Source organism: Phoca vitulina, unplaced genomic scaffold (genome assembly GCF_004348235.1).
Source record: "Phoca vitulina isolate PV1807 unplaced genomic scaffold, GSC_HSeal_1.0 scaffold7, whole genome shotgun sequence".
Classification (NCBI taxonomy): Eukaryota; Metazoa; Chordata; class Mammalia; order Carnivora; family Phocidae; genus Phoca; species Phoca vitulina.
In genome coordinates this window covers 6,758,620-6,778,585 of record NW_022589710.1, presented here as the reverse complement: position 1 = coordinate 6,778,585, position 19,966 = coordinate 6,758,620, and the positions used below count along the sequence as shown (strand labels likewise).

General features: G+C 36.6%; 1 protein-coding gene across 5 annotated transcripts in view; it reads left to right on the top strand.

The window, feature by feature from the left end:
• PRKD1 (protein kinase D1) overlaps nt 1–19,966 on the top strand; it is a 317,005-nt gene that overhangs the window by 49,052 nt on the left and 247,987 nt on the right. The gene's annotated exons all lie outside the window — the stretch shown is intronic.

Here is a 19,966-nt window from a genome sequence, read left to right as displayed (position 1 = left end):
AGCAGTTCACCAAGGTAGGGACAGAAAAGGAAGGAGGAGAGGGTTTGGGAAAACACAACCATCTTTACTGAAATCTTGGGAGGGGATGGATAAGCCTAGTGAGGGTCTGTGGAATAGGATGAAAGGAGGTCCAAAATAAGGAACCTGAGGGGGAAAAAAATGGAAGGATGAACAGAGGGTGAATGACCCACAACCAAACCTAGGCAAACCAACAAAACACAAAACAAACAAAAAAACCAAAACAGCAAACAAAGCAAAGCTGAGCAGGGGTAGGTCAGAGAGGGAGGAGGAAAACCTAGAGTGTCCTTTCAAGAAACCAAGGGAGCAGGGTGTTTTTGGAATGAGGTGGTAGTCAATAGGCTATCTATCAGGGAAGGATTTGGCAGCAAGGCGTTGTGTGGTGTGGTTGGTGGAAGGCATTTCAGGAGTGCTGTGGGGCCCAGGACAGGTTGAAGTGGGTTGCTGAGTTACATCAAAAGTGGAGGCTAGGAGCCAAGACAACCATTTCAAGAATTTTTACTGTAAAGAGGAGGAGAGTAGAGTAGAAAGAATTCTACTAGAGAGGATATAATAATATAATTTTATTTTTATTTATTAAAAATTTTTATTGTGGTAAAATATATGGAACATAAATTTACCACTTTATTCATTTTAAGTATACAATTCAGTGGCATTAAGTATATTCATGGTGTTGTGCAATTAACTGTCTAGTTCCCAAATTTTTTCAACACCCCAGTAGCAACTCTATACCATTAGGCAATAACCCTCTAATCCTTCCTCCCTCTAACCCCTGGTAACTTCTAATCTTCTTTCTGTCTCCCTGAACTTGTCTATTGTAGATATTTCATGTAAGTGGCATCATTCAGTATTTGTCCTTTTGTGACTGGTTTGTTTCACTTAACATAATGTTTTAAAGTCTCCTGTGTGTTGTAGCATGTATCAGAACTTCATTCCTTTTTATGGCTGAATAATATTCCATCATGTGTATATACCGTAAATTGTTTATAGATTCCTGTGTGGACACTTCGATTGTTTCTGCCTTTGGGCTGTTGTGAATAATACTGCTAAGAACATGGGTGTATAAGTGTCTCTTTGAGTACCTGTTTCCCCTTCTTTTGGATATATACCTAGGAGTGGAATTACTGGGTCATGTGGTGATTCTATGTTAACCATTTTAGGAACAGTTTGTCACAGAGACTGTGACATTTTACATCCCCCACCAGCAAAGAATCAGGGTTCCATTTTCTCCACATTATTGCAAATACTTGCTTTCTGTTTTATGTATGATTCTTGGACTTTAATAATGATAATACTTCTTCCCATCTGGGCTCTTGTGGACTCCCTCGCCTCTACCCCGCCTGCCAATTTTTATCTGTCCGTGAGGCATCATCTCCATTTTATAGGTGTAAAAACTGAGGCTTAGGAACACTCAGAAGTTTGCCGAAGATAAGTAAGTGCACTGTATCTCGGGGTAGAATCTGTCCAGCTGTAAAGACAATATACACATGTTCATCATCGGTCTTTATTTTTCCTCTCATTGAAATAAAACCAAAACCAAAACCAAACTAAACTAAAACTGAAACTAAAACTAAAATAGAAGCTAAAACTTGAAGCTGAAATGTGTAAGATTACAGAGCAACCTGCTATTCAAGACACATGTGGCTTTTACTATGTGGACTACCAGGCAGTGAGAACCTATATTAATGCACCCGGCAGTTACATTTGATAAAATTGTTAGAGAATAGATCTTAATAACATAAAATAACTGCGTGAATTTGATCTGTGAATGAAGAGTTTTCCATTTTGTGTAGTTCTTCAAACTCTTCTGAACATTCACACCATTGGTGAAAATAAAGTTGATCACATGTTCCTATATATGTGATCTATATCAATAAATGATACTGTAGTAGTACAACTTATAAATTATAAAATAAAAACAATATATTTTGTAAAGGTAAGAATAACAATTTGAAATTATTGAGTATGAACATAATCTCCATTTTCTTTCTCTATACAGTGGTTTTTCTTGCTCATTTCTGGAATCGGTGCACCTCTACTTGTATAAATTACTGATTAAAAAATGGCTAACAGCCATCTTGTGTGATATGTTCAGGTACTTTTTAAAACAAATATTTAAAACATCTTTTGTATGTGAAAGGTATTTACTCAAATGAATTCACAAGTGCATGTTGAATATTTATTACATACAAAGCATTTTTGTATACACTGTGATCTTGCTTTGCTCTCTGCAAAATATGCAATAAAGTTTAATTGTAACTATATCCACCTAAAGTTCCAAAAGCTTGCCCTTGAGGAAATGCCTCTAATTGTGGGAGAAAAGAAGTATAAGCAACATCAAATTTACTTATAAAGCAACTTTCATTTATAACTTGTATTTAAATTGTCTTTGGAAAAGTGAACGAGGCGATAATTTATCACATGAAGTTGTTTGTGCTGATGTTTTGGCATTTTGAAGAAAAGCACAAGTACATAAAATCTAATAGAGTGTCAAGGGGAAATTGGCAAAGCACTCTGTGTGATCTCAGGAAAATAATGTCTAAAATACATATGTATTTTTTAATAACCTGAATTCACTTGAATATGTTTCTGCTTTGACTGCTTTTGTGCATCGATTTGCTCCATAGCAACTACCTAACAGAACTATTCGAAGGGGGAAGAAAGAAAAGGAAGATATTTAGTGTAGAGATTTTGAGTCAGCTTTTGAGTCAGCTGTTTTCCTTTTGACCATAGTAATTAATTAAGAATATTTGAAATGTATTTTTGTGGTTACATTTTAAGTACATTAGTGAGTTTTTCCTGAATGGTGTGTTTTTGTTTTTTCATTGGGTAAATAAATGAATTTCCTCTCTGGAAACAAAATCAGATTCAATTTTTTTAAGGTCAGAATGCATAAACTTTTTGCTCAGTGGCTCTTGAAACTCTCATGGCTCCGTGCAGGTGACTGTCTAGCTAAATTCCAGAGATGACACTAATGAGTAAGAAGAGTGACATTATGGGAACAGCTTATCAATGAATACAGCTACTGTTATACTAGATCTGGAATAAAGAAAAGATGACAGTTTTCCATTTGTGTAGGAGAGTCAGGAACACTTTCTAAGTGTGTTTCACATTTTTTACATACCCTTTTCACCCTTATTTTAACAAGATTAGTGGATGGTAATTTGGGCCAAGAGGTTTACCATTTCATGCAGAGCTGACTGGATTTCCAAACATGTTATCATCTCTTTTAGAAAATAGGTTAATATGTGTGAGTCAGGAGGACCCAGACCTAGAAACAAATACTTTGGCAGATAGTTAGTATAAAGCAGGTAAGAACACTTAACTATCATACTCAGACTGTGGGTCTAGAACTGCTCTTTCAAATGATGGTGATGATGCTGAGAAGAACAGCTAATGTTTACTAAGAATTGACTGGAACCTACTTTGCTAAGAGCTGGGTATGTATTATCTCATTTAATCCTCAGAACTTTGCATGCATTGTCTCACTTATCATGAGTTACTCATAATCCCCTTTTTATAGATGAGGAAACAGATATAGTGAGTTGTTCAAGGTCACATATTTAATGGCCAAGTCAACTTAAAAACATAGGCTTCCTGACCACAGAGACTGGGTCTGTGACACTCTACTGCCTCTGATTTTGGTGATAAATTTTTTGGCAGATGGTGATCACAGAAGTTGCTTTAAGTCACAACTCTCAAGTACTCTTTTTTTCTAAGGCCAAACTGTGTGGCTTTTATCCCCACCCCCTACATATTATATTATTGCTTTTGTAGTTTTAAAGAGGAAGGTGTGAAAATTTGAAATGTTACCTATTCTCATTTAATTTCCTACTTTACATGGAGAGCATATCATACCCAGATCTAAATGTCATTACCATTTGCTTCTCACACTTAACGAAAGGGAAAGTATACGCTCAGTTTTGAGCAGAGGCTCCCTTGTAGGAGTATAACAGTGCTCAGCAAAGTTTTGGCACTTGTGTTTGGCAAAACATCCCAGGCAGATGAATGATTCATATGGCAGGAGCACTGCTACTCGGAAAGGTGCATTAATATGAATATTAACACCTCAAAGTGTTTGTGAAATAACCTTAATGGAAGGACTAGAATATTGACAAAACATTATCAAAAAATTATTCTATATTTAACAGATAAAGATACAAAGAGTAATTTATTGCAGAAGTCTGTGATGATTCAGTTCCAAATTGAATGTGATGTCTGTAATTATACTTTAGAAGAATATTAAACAATATGGATGTGATATCTGATTCTTAAATATCATCATTACACTGAGTTCTAAATATAATCCATCTATAATCATATTTACAACAGATATTACTATGTTACAAGCAATACTTAGATGTAACAAGAAAGAAATGGAAAATCCAAATTTATGTGATTCCAAAATAATTCTTAGCGTTGCTTCAGGGGTTATTAAGACAAATGGAAGGGATATTTACAAGGTATAGTTCAGTTGCAGTTTTCTTTCTCAGAATTCACATTATTGCCACAGCCTACGAATGACAAACATTTGTGGACTATGGCAGCAATCTGTTGGGTGTTTCAATCTATTTTGAGCTGAAATTGATTAGCACTTTATGAAAAGTGTACAGAAAATTGCCATGCTTATCAAGGCAAATCAAGCCATAATTCTGCCTTTTTTTTTGTACACCTGCAGCTATGAATATTTTTTTGGTGGATACATTGAGATGTGCTCAAGAATATACATATTGGACTGCATATCATGCAATTTATTCTGATCTTACTGACAGTTTGCAAACAAAAACTCAAAACAAGATGCAACTGTGTGCAGCTCCCGAACTGTAGGTTCTGATTTTGGCATCCATGAATGCACAAGGAAAGGGGCCTACAGCTGAAGAGGTGTGCTTTTGCTCATCTTACTGTGAAATATAATCTGGGCATTTGTTTGATGGATTTCATGAAATATGGAGGAAATCTGAACTAAGGGTAAGAGTTTCATCTGATTGCCTTTATTTTTACCCCACCTTGGTAATACTAAGGAGAAGAAATGAAAATAACCTGGAGTTGATGACTCTAGTGACGTAAGGTAACCATATTCAAGGGGAGTCGTTAAGAATGAGGAAAAGGAGGAAGTGAGCAGTGATGGTGAATTGCATATTTTGAGAGGAAGAGCCCTTTCTGTGGCAACACCTTCAAAGAAAAACAAGTATTGTAAGCCAAAAGAAAAGGAGGAAGACCATGGACTACATGAAAGTCAGTGTTATTCGAGATACTTTTAAAAACAGAAAAACGGGGACACCTGGGTGGCTCAGTCGTTAAGCCTCTGCCTTCGGCTCGGGTCGTGATCTCAGGGTCCTGGGATCGAGCCCCGCATCGGGCTCCCTGCTCAGCGTGGAGCCTGCTTCTCCCTCTCCCTCTGCTGCTCCCCCTGCTTGTGCTCTCTCTCTCAAATAAATAAATAAAAAAAAATCTAAAAAAAAATATAAACAGAAAAACAGTGTAGAAATAGGCTAGTCTTCATGTTGTCACTCTCAGGCAGAGGTGAGAATAAATATCATCAGATTAAAAAAAAAGATATTGTTGAAAATTTACAGGTGCTGTGGAGTAAGCTGTAGCGTCACCTGAAGTTCATTTTAATTCCAGCAAATGTTATAAGTTGCTATTTAAAAGTCCCATGTTGTGTGCAGTTCTTTTACTTTATGCGTGGCTCTATCTAGAAAAGGATCCTGAATCATCTTGCTAAGTTCTAGATCTGCAATGAGTCTTCTGATAAAATTCTGTATTTTACATGAAAACACATTTTTAATAAAAAATTTGATCTTAAAAAACTGTTTAGATGTTTGTAATGAAAAATAAGGAAAAGGAAAATTGAAATCATTCATGATGCTAACACTCAGACTGTATCATTCCACTCTTTTTATTATAGATTTGATGTGGTAAACTGTTTTGGGATTTGCTTTGTTATACAATACACTATGAACCTATTTCTGTGTCATTAAATACTCTCCTGTGATATTATATTTAGAAAATATTCAGGTTTTTTTTTTTTTTTAATCAGGTGGACTTTCCAATGTTATCGTATGGATTTCCAACATCCAGTCTCTGCATGTTTGGATGTTTAGATATTTCCAGTATTTTGCAGTTAACAATAGTAATAATTTTTATCATCATCATGGACATTAACAAAACTTATTGAGGTGAAATTCTCGTAACAATCACAGTGTTGTACATTCACCACCTGTCTCTACTTCCAGAGCATTTGCATCACTCCAAAGAAACGCCTTATCCGGTTAAGGGGCATTTCTGTTTCTGGCCTCAGCCTAACTCTCCATCGTTGTCTCTCCCCTCCTCAGGTTTTTTCCAGTGCCCAGACCAACCTTGTGAATTCCTGCTCTGTCCCCTTTGTCAGTTGCATTCACTGTCCATTTCCCTTCATCCATTATTCAAACCCAAGTCAATTCTCATGTCATTTGTGGAAACCTCTCTTACCAACTCAGCCGCCATGATCTCTCTCTTCTGAAAACTGTTTGCACACATGTCTGTACTATTCATGTGACCCATTTTGCATCTTATAATGCTATTTCAGTAGCATGTGTTGCCCAGAAATTGTATTGCAAACAATTTCTGTTTTGCTAGAGTGGTATCTTAACTATTTTATGTTCCCTGATGGTTGTCTTAGTACATGGCACAACAGAAATGCACAATAAATTCTTCTCAAATGAATTAAAATTCATTTTTCCCTTTACAGACCTTAGCATAGTGCTTAGCATAGAGTCCCAACAAATATTTACTGATTGATTTAAACATATTTATACTTTTACCTAATTATCTCTCTTGAGGTCACAGTTCTGCATAACTAACAGCTTTGTAAACAAGTACTGTATGTACTCTCATTTATATGACCTTATTTAGGAGATTCATTTTTAAATACTGAGATTTATTGAACAAGGCAGTATTCATATGTAAATCAGCCTTTCTTTCTGTCTTTTTTTCTTTCTTTGAGTTTGGCCTAGTCTTTTCTCAGCCTTCATATTTCTCTGTGTGATGTTTGTTTACATATGGCATTTCCACCTGTGGGACTACAAAGTGTAGGATTATGTTTTTGCTTTTGTTTTCCTAATGGCACTCATGGCTAGTAGCTTCAGAGAAGGTTTCATATTGACTGTGGGCCCTTCTTGGCAATTGTTTCTGGTATCTCAGAGCTCATTTTCCTAGAGATAAAAATTATATGATTTCTCCCTAAGTGTATTTGCTTTGCATTTGTGTCCATGTTGGTTGGACTCTGTAAGTGGAATGCGTGTTTCCATAGGAACTAGAAATAATAAATTGATACTACTATGCCTAGAGTTTCATTGTTCTGTGAAGACATTTCTGAAGCAAGAGAATGTGAATTCATCCAAGTAATCTGTCCATTTGGCTTTTTATAATAATATATATTTTTGAAAAGTTCCACTTTACTTGAAAATAACTTTCTCTTCTTCATTACTTCTGAGGAAAAATTCCTATTATGAATTGATGAATTTTTCACCCCACTTTACCCTCTTATATGATTCCATGAAAAGCAGATGAAAACAAATGCAGTGAAGATCAGATTCAGAGCTAAATCTCTCAAAGTGTATTTCCTTCCATATATTTCTGGTGGACTTTTTACAGCATAAGGGCCACCATTTATTTTTATTGTTCTTGTAATCAGTGAATAGGTTGAGCTTAATTTTATTGACACTCCTTTTTAAAACAATTCAGCCTGATTTCAGTAGTGACATATTTTGCATCAGAGAGGACTAAACTATGCAAAGTGGCATCCTTTGAGGAATGCTCATTACCAGAGTGGCAACAAGGAACTCAGCTCAAGCAGTTCCTATAGTGATTGCAAACTGGCTCACTTCCCAGCTCTTAACAATTTCAGTGTGGGTTTCTCTTGATTGACCATCAGTCTTCGGCATCTCTAAACACATATATTACACACACACACACACACACACACACACACACACACACACTTGGCCAGACACAAGATAAACAAACAAAGACTCTTATTAAACTCCAGGAACAGCTTACATAGAGTGGTTTAATCCTTTTTGCATATAAATAAGATCCCTGCTCTGCTCTGCTATTTTGGAATATGGAAAGTCTATAAAGCTTGACTCTGAATTTCAGAAGGCATAGTCAACTGTAGAACGTTTCTGAGTGGTCCAGATATTCAGGGTCGATGACTAACATTCTCCCAACATAGATTCTCTCTAGTCTAAAACACATTTGCCAGACTAATCATTCTGAGACTGATTTGTGACTGCCGCTTCCAGCTTCAGAGGTTGTTGGCTCACTTATCCATTACTTCTGTCATTTATTTTTGGGACATTTAGCACGTGCCAGGTGCTATACTAGACGGAGTGTCAGAAACCTGCTTTATATAGCCCCATACCTATTTTTTTTTATTATAATGTTATGTTAATCACCATACATCACATCATTAGTTTTTGATGTAGTGTTCCATGATTCATTGTTTGTGCATAACACCCAGTGCTCCATGCAGAACGTGCCCTCTTTAATACCCATCACCAGGTTAACCCATCCCCCTACCCCCTCCCCTCTAGAACCCTCAGTTTGTTTCTCAGGGTCCATAGTCTCTCATGGTTCTTCTCACCCCCCGATCCCCCCCCTTCATTCTTCCCCTCTTGCTATCTTCTTCTTTTTTTTTTTTTTTAACATATAATGTATTATTTGTTTCAAAGGTACAGATCTGTGATTCACCAGTCTTGCACAATTCACAGTGCTCACCATAGCACATACCCTCCCCAATGTCTATCACCCAACCACCCCATCCCTCCCACCCCCCACCACTCCAGCAACCCTCAATTTGTTTCCTGAGATAAAGAATTCCTCATATCAGTGAGGTCATATGATACATGTCTTTCTCTGATTGACTTATTTCGCTCAGCATAACACCCTCCAGTTCTATCCATGTTGTTGCAAATGGCAAGATTTCATTCCTTTTGATGGCTGCATAATATTCCATTATATATATATATATATATATACACCACATCTTCTTTATCCATTCATCTGTCGATGGACGTCTTGGCTCTTTCCACAGTTTGGCTATTGTGGACATTGCTGCTATAAACATTGGGGTGCACGTACCCCTTCGGATCCCTACATTTGTATCTTTTATATAGCCCCATACCTATTCTGCCCCGAGCACCATGGCTAGTGCCACCTCCGTGAACCACAGTCACAGTCATCTCATAATAACATAGATTTGACCGTGTTACCTACCCTCCTGTTTAAAACATTTCCGTGAAGTCCAGTTACAATTGGCCTAAGATTCAAACTCCTTATCACAGTTCACAAAGCCTTGTGTGATGTGGCCCCTGCCACCTGTCTGACCTTTCCTTCTCTTCCGTCCCTTGACCACCATGTTCCAGCCACACTGGCCACCTTTCTGTGCCTTGAAGAGGCCAGGATCTTTCTCGCCTACAAGGCTTTGCACATGCTGTTCCCTCTGAATGGAACACCCTATCCCCTTCTTGCCAGAGTTGGCTCCTTCTTCTCTTTCATGTCTTATCTGAAATGTCGCTCCTCAGAGAGTTTTCCTCTGACTGTGCTATGTAAATAGGCCTCCCCATAACTCTCTCTTGTTATACTCTGTTTATCTTATAGCACCTTCAAAGTTCTAAGTTTATATTTATTTGCTTTCTTTAATTTATGCTGCCTTCTCTAAAGAATGATATCGGGAGGGGGTTTATAGACGTGAGAGTAAAGTTTCTCTCAGGTTGAAGAGGAGGTGTAGCAGAAGGGAAGTTTTGAGAGGGCCAGAAATTAAACAGTGTGAGAAGATTACTTCTAAGATTTTATTTTATTTTATTTAAAGATTTTATTTATGTATTTGAGAGAGAGGGGGGAGAGCCAGAGGAAGAAGCAGACTCCATGCTGAGCAGGGAGCCCAATGTGGCACTCCATCCTGGGACCCTAGGATCATGACCTGAGCCAAAGGTAGATGCTTAACTGACTGAGCCACCCAGGCGCCCGTCTTCTAAGATTTTAAATGTGCATCAGTTATCAGGACAGCTTTTGGGGTGAGGCTGGGGGTGTAGGAGGCCATTTTCAAGTGGAGATGAAATGAGGGCTCATAGTTGAGTGTCTACCGCAAGCCAAACTTCACTGGGCATTGGGTATATAAGCCTCAAAACACAATCCAAATTGTATATTTTTATCTCCTTTGTTGTAAATTAATTGGCCATATATGCCTGTTATTTCTGGGATTTTTGTTCTGTTCTGTTGATCTATGTGTCTGTTTTTATGCCAGTACCATACTGTTTTGACAGCTTTATAATATAGTTTGAAATCAGGGAGTGTGATACCTCCAGCTTTGTTCTTCTTTCTCAAAATTGCTTTGGCTCTTTGGGATCTTTTTTTAAAAAGATTTTATTTATTCATTTATTCCAGAAAGAGAGAGAGAGCATGTGCACTTGGGGGTGGGGGGAGGGTCAGAGAGGGAGGGAGAGAGAGAATTTCAAGCAGAATCCATGCTGAGCATAGAACCTGATGCAGGGCTTGATCTCATGACCCTGAGATCATGATCTGAGCCAAAACCAAGAGTCTGACGCTTAATCGACTGAGCCACCCAGGCGCCCTGCTATTTGGGGTCTTTTGTGGTTCCATACAGATTTTAAGATTATTTCATTTTTGTGAAAAATGCCAATGGAATTTTGACAAGCATTGCACTGAAACTGTACTATGCTTTGGGTAGTATGAACATTTTAACAATATTATTCTTCCAATCCATGAGCATGGAATATCTTTTCATTTATTTGTGTCTTTTTCAGTTTCTTGCATCAGTGTCTTTCACCCTCTTGGTTAAATGTACTCTTAGGTATTTTATTCTTTTGATGCAATTGTGAATGGATTATCATCCTAATTTCTTTTTCTGATTGAAACAACAGATTTTTGTATATTAATTTTGTACCCTGTAACTTTACTTAATTTATTAGTTTTAATAATTTTTTGGTGGAGTCTTTAGGGTTTTCTATATATCGTGTCATGACATCCACAAATAGTGACAGTTTTACTTCTTCCTTTCCAATTTGGAATTCCTTTATTTCTTTCCTTGCTTAATTGTTGTGGCTAAGACTTCTAATACTGTCTTGAATAAAAGTGGGGGTAGTGGCCATCCTTGCCCAGGCCTTTCCTTGCCATTCCTTGTCTTAGTGGAAGAGTTTTCAGTATTTCACCATTGAGCATGATGATAGCTGTGGGTTTGTTTTATATGGTATTTATTATGTTGAGGTGCATTCCCTTTATACCCATTTTGTTGAGTTTTTATCACAAATGAATGTTGAATTTTGTCAAATGGTTATTCTGCATCTACTGAGATGATTATGTGATTTTTATCTTTTATTTTGTTAATGTGCTGTATCATGTATCATGATTTGCAAGTGTTGAACCATCCTTGTATCCCTGGAATAAATCTCACTTGATTGTTATGTATGATCCTTTTAATATATTGTTGAATTTGGTTTACTAATACTTGTTGAGGATTTTTGTATCTATGTTCATCAGGGATATTAGCGTGTAATTTTATGATGAAAAAGGCAAGAATATACAATGGGGAAAGGACAGTCTCCTTGATAAATGGTGTTTGGAAAACTGGACAGCCACTTGTAAAAGAAGGGAACTAGACTACTATCTTACACCATACACAAAAATTAACCCAATGGATTAAAGACTTGAATTTAAGACCTGAAACTCCTAGAAGAAAACATAGGCAACAAGATCCTTGACATTTGATTTGTTGATGATTTTTTGGACTTGACTCCAAAAGAAAAGGCAGCAAAAGCAAAAATATAAACAAGGGGAACTACCTCAAACAAAAAGCTTCTGTGCAGCAAAGAAAACTATCAATAAAATGAAAGGCAGCCTACTAAATGGGAAAAAATATTGGCAAATAATATATCTGGTAAAGGGTTAATATCCAAAATATATAAAGAACTCAGCCCAATAGCAAAAATACAAACAATCTGATTTAGAAAAAAAATGAGCAGAGATATTTCTCCAAAGAAGACATATAGATGGCCAACAGGCACATGAAAAGATGCTTGCCATCACTAATCATCAGGGAAATGCAAATCAAAACCATAAGGAGATACCACCTCACATGTATTAGAATGGCTATTGTCAGAAAGAGAAGAAATAACAAATGTTGGTGAGGATGTGGAGGAAAGGGGACCCTGTGCACTGCTGGTGGGAATGTAAATTGGTGCATCCTCTATGGAAAACGGTATTGAGATTCCTCAAAAAATTAAAAATAGAAGTACCCTATAATATAGCAATTCCATTTCTGGGTATTTATCTGAAGGAAAAACCCCACTAATTTGAAAATATATATGCACTCCTCTGTTCATTGCAGCATTATTTATAATAGCCAAGACTTGGAAACAACCTAAGACTTCATCAATGGATAATGGATAAAAATGTGGTGTGCGTGTATGTGTGTGTATACACACAACTATATATATATATATATATATATATATATATATATATATATGCATACCACTCAGCCATGAAAAGCGTGAAATCGTGCCAATTGCAATAACATTGATGGGCCTTAAGGAAATTATGCTAAATGAAATAAGTCAGACAGGGAAAGACAAATACTGCGTGATTTCACTTACATACGGAATCTAAAAAACAAAAGAAAACAAAACCATACATACAGAGAACAGAATGGTCGCTACTAGAGGGGAGGGGGTCGAGGGTGGACAAAATAGGTGGAGAGAGTCAAGAGGTTTCAATTATAAAAACTTTCAGTTATAAACTTTTAATTAAAATAAATAAGTACAGCATGTTGACTATAGTCAATAGTATTATAGTGAATACTTGAAGATTGCCAAGAAAGTAAGTCCTAAAATTTCTTTGCACAAGAAAAACAATTTTTTTTTGTACTTTTTGTACATTTTTGTGTGTGGTGAAGGATAGTAACTAGACTTAATTGTGGTGATCATTCCATAGTGTATACAAATACTGAAACATGTTGTACACCTGAAACTGACATAATGTCATGTCAGTTATACCTCAATTAAAAAACAAAAATAAAATTCAAAACTCAAAACCCACTATAGTAATTTTCTTATTGTTTCTAACTTCATTCCTCAGTGATTTTGTTTATTAACCTCCTGAGCCTCTGCCACTTTCTTTTCTCTAAATCCTGTTTAGGTCTACTGTTTGCCTTTCCTTTTTGCCTGTTTAAATCCTGTCCATCCTGTATATCTCAACTCTTACCAAGATTTTATTTATGTATTTAACAGAGAGAGACACAGCGAGAGAGGGAACACAAACGGGGAGCGGGAGAGGGAGAAGCAGGCTTCCCGCTGAGCAGGGAGCCCGATGCGGGGCTTGATCCCAGGACCCTGGGATCACGACCTGAGCCAAAGGCAGACGCTTAACGACTGGGCCACCCAGGCGCCCCTATATCTCAACTCTTAGAAGTGCTTTCCTGTTACCTCCTTTCTAATTGCCCACATCTCCCGTTGGTATGTGTCATCTGTCTCTCCCCTGCACATGCAGAGAGTTGGTTGTATCATTCTATGTCTCTGCTGCCATTGTGTTTTATCCTTCCTCCCCCAGATCTTGTTTTCCTAGTTAGACATAAGTGCGAACGGCGCATAACAGTTCCTCATGTATCTTCGTAATATCATGTCCCGATGAAGTGTGCTAGGGAAGACAAGGGAAAAACATTTGATGATGGAAAATTAAGTCAGAATTCCTTGTCATATATAGCAGCTGCCAAAGTGTTATATGGTGCTAATATATAGCTAATTAAGAAATTAACCATTTGACTACTTTGTTTATAAAATGTTTGTGTTGCCTATTATTTCAGTAGAAAACTGATGGAGACTAGACCTCTAAACAACATAGTTGCCGTGTTCAAGGCTAATCAATCTATGTTTCTGTCTTTCTTTCGGGCAGTTCTAAAATAAAGGTAGTATGCTTCCTAAATTTCCATGGATTGTTTTCTGTCACTTTATCTTATGTGACCTTTCACAATGACTAATGTATAATGAATATCATCATTCAACATGGTTGAATAATAGTATTTTTGTTCATTTTAATGTTTGGATAATGCAACATTCTAAATTTTTTTTTTAAAAAATAGATTACATTGGGGAACCTGGGTGGTTCAGTCAGTTAAGTATCTGCCTTCAGGCTCAGGTCATGATCCTGGGGTCCTGAGATCAAGCCTTGAGTCAGACTCCCTGCTCAGCAGGGAGCCTGCTTTTCCCTCTGCCTCTGCCACTCCCCCTGCTGTGCTCTCTCAAATAAACAAAATCTTTAAAAAAAATTACATTTAAAGAGTATTGAGTACAAGGTAATGTTCATTGATTAAAAAGTACTTTCTAAGGTCTCATATAAGTTGTAATTATTAACAAGTATTATTGTATCTCAGATGTATGGAAGTTAATGGACAGTTTTCTTAATAAAATACAGGATTAGGAGAGGGTTTGTTGTAATAGGTAATATGGAGAATAGCCAGGTGAGTGTAATTTGGGATTCCCTGCCAGTACCAGAAACAACATAGAGATAGGGCAGATGGCAAGACATAGGTAACTAAAACATTTTGATGGCCATTTTGATTTCCTCATTTGTAGGATTTTTGAAAACTTACTCATTCAGCAAATGTTTATTTAGTGCCTGTTTCATTGTGTTGGAGGGTAGAGGTAATTACAAAGAGAATAAGACAAGCACAGTCATCCACCCCCATGATACATTATCTTCAGTATGCAATTGAGCATGCAATTTTTTGGCACCTACCTCCCTTGCATTTTGTATATTAATTTCATATGATCACTGAGAACTCCCAGACTGATTGATATTATCATAAATATATGGTAGCAATTTTGTGTATATTTTTATAATTAGATGTTACTTGCACACATGACTTGTGTTCCAGAAAAATACAGAAAATAGTTGAAGATCTGAAAAGACTACTATAATTTCTCAGTTCATTTAAGATACAGCTATTTGAGGAAAAACCTGATCAAGTAATTTGAACATTGGCTCAAAAATCAAACTTAGGGACAATTCAAGAGCATCCTCCAGCAAACTATGAGAAATCTAGTAGTAAGTTTATTCACATGGACTGTTAACTATAGTCTTCTTTTTCCTTTATTTCTCTGTCCTTTCTACCTTAATCCCAAGGTGTTGGGATTTTAAGTAAATTGCTCCTTTTTAAAAAAGATTTATTTATTTATTTTAGAGAGAGAGAGGAGGTCTGAGCAGTGTGTGTGGGGGGGGAGGGGGGAGAGAGGGACAAGCAGACTGCGCTGAGCACAGAGCCTGACATGGAGCTCCATCTCACGACCCTGAGATCTTGACCTGAGCCGAAATCAAGAGTCTGTTGCTTTAACCAACTGAACCATCCAGACACCCATAAATTGATTCTTCTTAAAGTTATTTTCAGAGTGATTTGTTTTGGGTACCAAAATGTCCCTCATTTTATCTACATACTCACACTCACACTCTCCCTTTGCCTTGTGTATGTGGTATGGTACATTTAAGTGTCTGTTCTGAGCCTTTGCAATACAAAAATGACAATACACTTTTGGTAAAAAAGACTGGCATTCTTAGGAGAAAAAGTAGCTTGCTTCTTTTTTTTCGTCACGCTGCCTCTACTAAGGTCTATGGGAAAGAATAGGTATTGGACCCAGAGCATTGGACTGCCTAAGACATACTTTGCATATGCTTGGAAGTCAGATAGAATGTGCCTTCTTTTGAGAGTCAGGGTCTACATTTAAAAGGGAAAATTGGATTAATTGGTAGATAAATTGAGATTCCATGTTCAGGTACCCTTAAAGACTTTTAAGTGCAGGCTTTACTGTTTAGATATTAGGTGAAACTCTCCATATTACTGTCTTTGATTCCTTCTGTAGATTTATAAGGATATCTTCTGACCAAGTTACATTGGCAGGAATATTAATATGTTATTAGTTGAATTCCCATATGGTCATTGCCCAGTAGTGAGCATATGTCCCAATTAATGTGATTTAGTTCTACTTTTTAACGGGTAAAATAAATACTCTTTAGTATCTTGCTTTAGAGATGGATTCGTTGCTTTACAACTGATACTATACATTCATATTTTAAAAATGAGTATTTTTTACTGTAAAATTGTATATCATTTAAGTTTACCTTAAAAATAATTTAGCTGTTCTTATAGTTCCTCTATTTCCTAGAACTAGTTAAAATTGCTGTTATTCTTTTGTGGTTTTTGAGATCATATTGTCTTACCTTAGATTCTCTGAAAAACTGTATGCTTTACTGAGTTTTCTTGGGGAAAAAGTGTGTATTTCAAGCCACTGTTTTCTAGGGTAATGGATAATATCCAAATATGAAAAACAGATCTGGAGAGAAAGGAAAAGCATGAATTGAAGATTTTTAAAAAATAAAAATTATTTCAGTAGCATCAGATTAGGATTGGAAGAGAGGAAGACAAGAGCACCTCAAGAACACTAATGAACAGAAACCATGGTTCTTATACTTGGAAGTGAAAATTGGGGAGAAAAGAATTTGTATGTTTATTATTTCCTGATGGGAACTTTCCCTGTCCTCTTATACTAGGTCAGGTGTGCCTCTTCTACTTTCTCTTAGTGCTAGGTACCTTTTCCCTCATGGCAACATTTGCAGTAGTAAATGTAATTATTTAATGATACTCTGTCTCTCCCTGGTAATCCAGGTAAACATCATGGAGCATGGCACATGGGCTCAGTGCATTAAAAATACAACAAAATACAACAAAATAAAAATGTTGGGAAGACAGAAGAATATAAAAAATAAATGGTGTGCATGTTGTCATGTGAGAACAACAGAATGCCTTTTGTTATGGTTCCCCAGATGAAAAACAGATAGTAGAACTGAAAAATAAGATGGCTTGCTTTCAGCTCCAGGGGAGTGGTATATTTTCTTCACATGGATGAAGCATTCATTTGAAAACACTTTGTTTTGGATTCCACTGTTTCCAAAATACTTTTGTATCTGGTATTTTGTTTTTTACCTTAGTCTTCCTATGAGGAGGTATGAGTAGATTTTATACTTCCTTATTGATTAAAACACAAAATGAACGATACTGAAAAGATAATTAGGGAACCTTCCAAAATGCCCAGAGTAGGGAATTTAAAAAACTCTGATTTTTGACTTCAAAACTGACTCTCTTCTGCCAGTGTTACTTAATACATCGTTTTTCCCACTTGAGAGGTCAGTGAAGGAAACCCGTGAGCCTCTGCTACAGCTGTTCAGTAAGGTTCTCAATGAAGTGGCAGCTTTAGTCCAACTAGTAGAATGTTGTTCCTTCTCAAAGCCAGTGTTGACTTTGTTCTATGAAACTACCAAAGAAGAGAATGCTTGGTGAAGACGTAAGATAGAGTTATATTTGGTATAGAAGCTTTTAGAAATGGTGTGTCAGGCTGCAGTTTGTAAGTCAGGGCACCCCTTATTAGAGGTAAGCTAAAACCAGCTCACTTCATTTGAAGTGGCATCAATCAGAGGGAGACTCCCTTTTTGCTTTGCATTTTTACCCCAGCTATTACTCAGTAAAAGTTCTACTTGGTTTAGGAGGTGTCAGTTGTAGTTTATTTGGACTTATTTTGTTATTTTTTTCTAACTGAAAAATGAGTTTAATTTGGCTTGTTTCATATACTGTCAAATAATTTTGAATAAATATTAAAAAAAGTAAAAGATGGAAGGGAGGGCCTATTTCGTCTCGGCTTGAAAATTAGACTAGTCTGTTTTCTTTAGTAAATGTGGAGAATGTAATCAGACGGATCATACTTTATAAATACTTTATAAATAAAGAGAGAATTTAAACATTTACTTCAAAGGATAGGAGGTAATATTTATAAAAGCACTTTCTAAATTGCAAATGATTAAACACATGCAAGGTCTGACTATGAAATGAAAAAGGCACTTGTGATGTGTGTAAATCTTACAGTGACATCAGTAAGCAACAGCTAAAATGATCTTAATTTCTAGAGCTATAGCTGCAGAAGAAATAACTCTGTGTATCAGCTCTAGACAACAACATCTCAGATGATATTTGAGCTCAATGAACTTAAATTGGAGCTACCATGAAACCTCCGTGTATTGCTTCTGGACTTGGTTGCAACAAGTCTGAGAAGCCTGGTTAGACCTTTTGTTTTGCAGTCTCTACTCTTAGGAGCACTGTTACCATCTGTCTTGCCCTATGTTAGGAAGAGTATCGCTGTGCGCCTTTCTGAGTTACACATTGCCTATGCAGTTTAGATTGGATTTAATTCTTCCAGAATTTTTCCAGCAATAGCCAGAAATATTTTCTACAGTAGACCTTCTGCCCCTCCACGGCCTTCAGCGCAATAGAGTGGGTCAGGCCTAAAATCAGTGTATTTGTCTTATAATCATGATTATTTTTAGGAATAGCACTCACAGCAGAAAGAAGTGTACTTGTTTGGAGATTGCAAATGTGGTGTATTTATTCATGTGTATTCTGAGTGGAATGTTTATTTTCTTGTCTCTCCCTTGTTGCCCATAAGTTTCTAGGAATGAACGGTTGATTTGACTAGCGCTGAATGATATGAGAAATGTTCAAAATACCTACAAGAACCCTTTAGTACATTTAGTTCAAAGATCAGTTTACTCATTCAGATTATGAAAAATATTAATTATATATTGTTTTACAGAAATATCTTAGAGTAAGCTTATTATTTTTAAAAATATGTTATTTCCTGAGCACTGTTTTCACTTGATGAAGAATTACAAGTCTCTTTCTAGGCTTTGAATGCTTATTCCTGAGTCATGTAACTTTATGATTATTAGTAATTAATTAGTTACTAAATTCTCCTTTCCATCTTTAAATTCTTATAATGACATCAGGGTTATAAAATGAAGCTTGTTTTATTTCACTCATTTATCTAATGGGGAAGCTGGGTGGCTGAATATAAAAGAGACATTATTATCAGGCTCTTAAAGATTTATTTATTTATTTTAGAGGGAAAGGAGAGCATGAGTCAAGGGAGGAGCGGAGGGAGAAAATCTTCAAGCAGACACCCTGCTGAGCATGGAGCCCACGAAGGGCTTGATCCTACTACCGATGAGATCATGACCTAAGCCAAAATCAAGGGTCAGACACTTAACCTACTGAGCCACCCTGGTGCTCTGATGGCCTGATATATTTTGAGAATTATCAAGCACTTAACGTGTGAGTCTGTTCAAGTAGAGAAATGGTCTACTATTTTATAAGTTAGTATAAATAATGAATATATTGGTCTAAGAAGATAATTTGGCCTGCCTTTTGCCATCGATGTAATAATCATGGACTTTTATAATTAAAAAGATAATAAATTATTAGAAATAAATGGTATTTCATTTGATTTCACTCCTATGTGGACCCTAAAAAACAAATGAATAAACAAACAAAAAGTAGAATCAGACCTGTAAGTATAGAGAACAAACTGATGGCTGCCAGAGGGAAGGGGGATGGGATGTTGGGCAAAATTGGGGAAGGGGAGTGGGAGATACAGGCTTCCAGTTATGGAATGAATAAAAGTCCCAAGAATAGAAGATGCAGCATGGTTAGTGATATTATAATAGTGCTGTGTGGTGACACACGGTAGCTGCGCCTGTGGTGAGCACAGCGTAATGTATAGAGAAGTAGAATCACTATGTTGTACGCCTGAAACTCATGTAATATTGTGTGTCAACTATACTCAAAAAAATTAAAAGAAAAAAAGGACATAAATGGTATTGTGCCATTGTTCAAATAGGGGAGACTTCCCCAACATTGGAAGCAGATGGTTCCTGGGGAGGTGACTTTCAGACACCAAATATAAAGTACCTTGTAGTGTCCTCTCCCCTTATTTTTCTAAATATCAGTATTTTTTTCCTCCAGAAAATGAAATGGGAAGATCTTACAAATGCATTTATGTGATTTGCCTTCAGA